This window comes from Etheostoma spectabile, chromosome 7 (genome assembly GCF_008692095.1).
Source record: "Etheostoma spectabile isolate EspeVRDwgs_2016 chromosome 7, UIUC_Espe_1.0, whole genome shotgun sequence".
Classification (NCBI taxonomy): Eukaryota; Metazoa; Chordata; class Actinopteri; order Perciformes; family Percidae; genus Etheostoma; species Etheostoma spectabile.
Genome location: NC_045739.1, coordinates 22,922,662 through 22,928,673, shown reverse-complemented (window position 1 = coordinate 22,928,673; position 6,012 = coordinate 22,922,662). Strand labels below are relative to the sequence as shown.

Sequence of the window (6,012 nt, the reverse complement as noted above, 5' to 3'; positions counted from 1 at the left end):
CAAGAGCTATCAATTACCCACAGACCCAAATTCTGCTCATCTGGTTAATCATAGTACTCAGTTGATTCAAGCCTCCTGGTGTTCATTAAACCCCCTCATTTATCATTTTTCTGCGATGATTGTGTCCTCTTCTCCCCTCTTCTGCCTCCGTCTTATTAGCCTGTCCCTACTTGCCGCTCCTGGTTTTCCATATATTTTACATTTTTCTTTCTTTGCCTATCCCTTCAAACTTCACTCTTCTCATTTTATTCGTCAATCTGTAACATATCTCAGCCCATCCTCAGTCGGTTGCTATTGTCAGTGCAGCCTTTAAAAATGTCCCACGCAGCACTTTTCCCTGCCTCCCTCCCCCCCCCCCCCCCTTTCTTCTTATCCTCCACCCCCCCCCTCTTTCTTCCCCTCCCCTTCCCTCCCATCACCCTCCCCTGTCCTGTCCTCCCTCCGTCTGTAACCAGAGCCCAGGGAATGGGAGGGCTGCCAGGATCCAGTTTGCTTCTGCCCTTTTAAGGCTAAAAAACCAGAAGGAACTTTTTCCAGCGGAGGGAGTGAAGCGAAGGAGAGGGAAGGGAGGGAGGATGACTGGAAGGAGTAGAAAGGAAGAGGAGGAAGTGTAGTAGCTCCAGTGTGGTTTGTTGCATGGAGTTAGACGAGGGAGGGAGGGAGGGAAAGAGAGCTCCAGGTCAATGATTTTCTGCTGTTGATTTTCTGTTTGAGGCTACAAGCTGGATTCATGTCACAGTTGTAAAGCAAATGTTTTCACGTCCTTTAGTGTTATTGCGTGCGTGCGTGCGCGTGTGTGTGCGTGTGCGCGTGCGTGCGTGCGTGTGCGTGTGCGTGTGCGTGTGTGTGTGTGTGCACGCATTGTGGAATGCATGACATTTCCTTAGAATATTCTGCCTGACCTGGGTCGGGTCACTCCAACCACTCCCTCTCCTCCAGGCATGACATTTGAGTGCTAGACCTGACAGGTCTGAAAGTGATATTGTTCAGTATGTCCAACATGACAGTCCCACTCATCCAGTGCTGTGCATTATATATGACAGGCTTAAGGCAATTGTTGTGTGGAGAGTCTTGGAGGAATGAAAGTGGTTGGGTAGACCACATTAAAATGAATTCCATTACATTTGCCAGTTCGCTTACCACAGTTGTAATCAGTTATACAGTTTAACCCAAGAGTTACTGAAATGAAATTGTACTTATACTTGCTATTTATTTTTTAACCCTTAAGTTGTCTTCCCGTCAACACTATTATCGCTTTTTCTGACACTTTTGGCACTTTTTCAATGTTGTGGGCGCTTTTTTAAATATTTTTTCCAGTTATTTGATATTTTTAATGTTGACATTTTCAGCACTTATTTTGAAGGCTCATTTTTTTGTGATTAAAAAAAAAACTGAAAACAGGTCAGATTTGACCCAAGAACAACATGAGGGTTAATATAAACAATAAAAATGTAGGCTCCGGTTAGATTTCAGGATACAGTAACACATTTTTTATTACAAAAAATATAGCCCAATTAATCAAGCATTTTGAGGCAATATCGATAGTTTTCAAAATCCAATAATAATGTACCAGCCAATATCTTTTTCAGGAATGCATAACATTCTTTTTCATGGTCATGCATTGGTAGATGGATCTGTCTCCTGACAGTCCTGCAGTTGCTTGTTATATTATATTATCATATTCCAGAAAGTCCTCCAAACCATATGATGATATGGGATATTTGTTCCCTACAGTCAAATACGACCGACAGGAGCATTTCATAAAATAAAAACCCCTAGCGGTGTCAGGAAAAAAGCCTCACATCTTAACAAAAGAACGTCAGTAGCGTTTTTTTTGGAAAGTTTGGTCATGTTTAGTTAACTTATGGGATACAACAGACACTCTTTAACTTCCTGAAGGTTACTCACGTGATGCTGAACATGACGTTTATGTTAAATCAAACTCGCCATTTACTTTTTAGTTTTTTTTACCTATCCACCACACAGGACCTGAATTCAACTTTTTTTGACCACTTGCCACAGTGAAAGTGCGATAGGGGCCCCCGGCTGCCAATCAGTGTCTTCCAGTGATGCAGGCCCCTGATTGGTTCGGGCCCGTAAGCAACTGCGTACCGATACATACGCGTCTGATTCTCTCAATTCTCATTGGCTACCTGCCAATGTGGCAGGAGGCTTCAACCTGCCTCCTTACAAAGAAATTTGGTGCACCTTTTGGTGCCAATTTGGTGTCACCTCATAATTACCACAGCCACTAGAGGGCGCAGCCACCAGAAACGTGAATGTTGATTGAAATGGCTGCTTGTGCAAACGACGTCTGGGAGCGTTTTTTGGGGGGACAACAGTCTCTATATGCTGTTTTGTCCTTTGCCTTTACAAGATCTCGGGACTAATTTGCACCAGATGTTGCAGTGCAACCTGAATATTGTGCAGAGCCTTTCCTTCTGCTCTAGCCCTTCTCTGCGCTTTCTCCTGTCCGTTCTCTCTCTTCTCTCTCCCCTCTCCCTCCTTGAGATGCTGGGATCAGGTCAGGCTGTGGGTCAGGGGTTGCAATGAAGTCATAACGATGCCACTGGGGGGGGGGGGGGACACCAGAAACAAGCCACATGGATGAGTCATGGGAGTTTTTTGGGCAAGATGGTGCATCAACCACAGACACGCACACTCTCCGAACGGTAGCCTCCACTAACTCTGTTGACTCTATATCTCTCCTATACACACACAGATACACACACACACACACACACACACACACACTCAACACAAGGGGGTGGGGTGGTGGTATGAGTCAGCAGAGGGGGGAGTCTGATCTGCGGCAGTCTGTGTCCGTATATGGGCTCCGTCAGGCTCGGTGTGCGGTGGTCTGCCGGGAATGCTGGCAGATTCCTTGCATGTTTAGTGGCTTTGTGTGTGAGAGGCATGAATGAAAGAGCAATACATTTACATATTTTATCAGGAGGAGTGTGGGAATTTAAGTCCCGACAATACCCGTGGGGAAAGGACAGGCGTGTCTAATGTCTTAAACCTTAGATGATGCCCTTAGGGAATTTCTTGATTAAGAGCCTCAGTCAACTAACAATATGTCAACCAATCGAATGGTTTATGTAAACGACCAATCCGTAAAACTGAATTTCTCCACAAAGGACCATGCTAAAGCACCACTTTAAATTTTGTGTTTACCACAGATGTGCTCATAAGTTTTTCATAAATAATAAGCCATAAAAAAAGCATAAAAAATGACTAATCAACTAAATAAATCCTGGTTGACCAAGATCAAAACGAACGATTAGTTGGATCCAAAAAACTGTTCTGCTTCTGTTACGGAGCTTCAGACGGAGGCAAGGTGTCGCTTTAACCTTAACAAGTAAAACTTGTGATGGCAGTTTTTCACTATTTTTGACAAATTTTTATTTAATTAACTGAGAAAACTCAACATTTATGAGCAGACTCTCTGGGCTTCTTTTAAGATGATTTATTTTGCTATTTTAGGCCTGTATTTGTATAAGGCAGATTAGACCTGGAAGGGGGGGGGGGATGACATGCAGCAAAGAGCCTCAGCTCGGAGTCAAACCCACGGCTGCTGCGCCAAGAAGTAAACTTCTATTTTTGGGCGCCCTCTCCACCAGGTGAGCTACCCAGGCGCCCTCTGTGGGTTTTTCTGCTCTTGTCCTGGTTGTGGTGTGGTCCTGGCCCAGAAATGTTGAGCTTGTGTTGTGGTGGCTGACAGGCCGCTATGTGCCACACCCCTACCATTCCTGATGCAAGTCCCCACCTGTAACACACATGCACACACCCCATACACACCCTCCAGTCTCATTTGTTAAAGCCCCTTGAGACAGATGTGTGATATTGGGAGTGGGTTATATAAATAACATGGACTTGACTTGACTAGGAGTATAAATTAGAGCTGTCCGTTTAATTGCTGTCTTTAGGCAACGTTTATATTTCTTCTTCCCTCTCTGCTGCTTTTTTATCTCTCCTTTCCAATCACACTTTCCTGACTCTTGTCTCTTTTGGTTTGCCTTGTCTTTCCATCACCACTCCGGAGCGGACTGAGTTGGCACTCAGTTCCTATAATGATCCAGCTCACCCAAAGTTCCCATGGTGATGATGGATGTATTTTTCCACTGGGAGCAGCTGACAAATCATGCATCCCAGGGCTGGCAGCTTGAGAGCACGTCTCTCAGTTGGAACACAAATTCAGACGAGCAGCACTTTGCAATGATTGTCACATTTGTATCTGCACAGAAGCTGATAACGTTTCGGATTTAAAGTTGTGGTATCCTAACTGTATATATATATATTATATACATTATAAGTATACTTGTCTGTAAGCAATATAATTTATTTACCTATTAAGAATAATAGTTAATTTCCTTACCCTCTTTTGAGATGGGACTATCTGCTAATAAGGGATGTTCCAGAAGGAGGCGCTACTACTTCTGATTTAGAGCATGTTCCGCAGACCGGATGACCACACTAGCTAGGTTGGAGATGTGAAAGTAACTTAAGTAACTTGTAAAGATGTCTTGTGCCGCCAGTTTATATTGAACATGCGAACATATTTAGTATTTAGACATGCAGTACTTCCATAGAAGAGCATCTGATGTATAGCATGCATGTGTCTCTGTGCATTGGATTAGCTTTTTTCACGTCTTAACTAGGGCTGGATACCGAATTTGATTCTATACAGGCACCGACCGAATTACCTCCGTAGTCAACCATCAAGGATTGAAAAAATGTCTCGTCATTCCAATACCGAATATGTGAGCCCATAAGCATGCAGCATGCTTCTGCCAAGATCTAATAATGCTGCTGATTGGCTGTCTACACGTTGTAGAGGCATGCAGGAAAAAAACTACCATTTTTGCCGTAATGTTGGAATTTCTTTTTTGGTAAAAATGGATTTTATAATATTGAAATCTAAAAAAGTCTTGTATAAAGTAGGCTATCAAGGATTTTTGAACGATAGCCAGCCCTAGTCTTATTAGCCTTTGTCTGCTCCTCATCTTCATTATGCATGGGATTTCATCCCCCCTCCTTTTGGTTTGGACCCCCATCCATCCAGACCCTGTCTTGGCATAACAGTGTTCAGACCCTGACACTTAAATATTCAACCTTTTCGGTAGCTCCAGCCCCCAACTGCAGCCCCAGCCCTCCTTATGAAAAATGAATCAGGACGTTATTGTTAGTGAAGTTGAGCTGTTGCTGCTAACAGTTATTCTAGTCTAGACAACATTAACAAAACAAATTAAATGGACATCGATGTAAGCAGTGCTGGACTCAGAATAGCCACACTTTTTTTATTTTATTTTTATGTAGTACTAGTGGTGGGTATCACCAGACGCCTCCCGATACAATATCATCACGATACTTATGCCACAATATATGATAATATTTAGATTTTAAATATTGTAATATTCTGCGATTTATAACCTTTTTTCCAACTTCAAATTTTTCCCAATTTCAAATGATGTCCTTTTTTATCTAAAAAGACAAATTTCACTACTTGTTCATATCACTTCAATTTTATTGCTGCAAAATGGGATTGTCAAGTAGAAAACTGACCAACACATACTTTATATAATAAAAGATCCATGCTTGACGTCTGTGATTTGTTTTTCCCCCACCCCTATGTAGTACCTTGTGATTTTGTATCTCGTGAAAATTGTTTTAATATGTTTTATATTGTATGTTTTATGTAAAGCTCTTTTTTTATCTGTGAAAAGCGCTAAATAAATACATTTTACTTAATATTTACAGACTTAAACCTTTGAACTTTTCAGATCAGAGTGCGTACACCCTTGATGATAGCCATCAGAACCTAGCCTACAACCATTTGCTCCTTTTCAACTACCCTCTAATCACCATCAGCTAGGAGACACACAAACACACTCACTCATTGCTCCACCCTTGCCTCAAAGATGGACCTGAGCAATCCAGTCTCCTGATCAACTGCTTCTTGTGCAACATGCCTAGACAAGATGTAGTGTTTATGTTGGAGTGTTTGGGGGG

At 42.5% G+C, this 6,012-nt stretch overlaps 1 protein-coding gene across 4 annotated transcripts in view; it reads left to right on the top strand.

Moving 5' to 3' along the window:
- flna (filamin A, alpha (actin binding protein 280)) overlaps positions 1-6,012 on the top strand; it is a 65,655-nt gene that overhangs the window by 13,985 nt on the left and 45,658 nt on the right. The gene's annotated exons all lie outside the window — the stretch shown is intronic.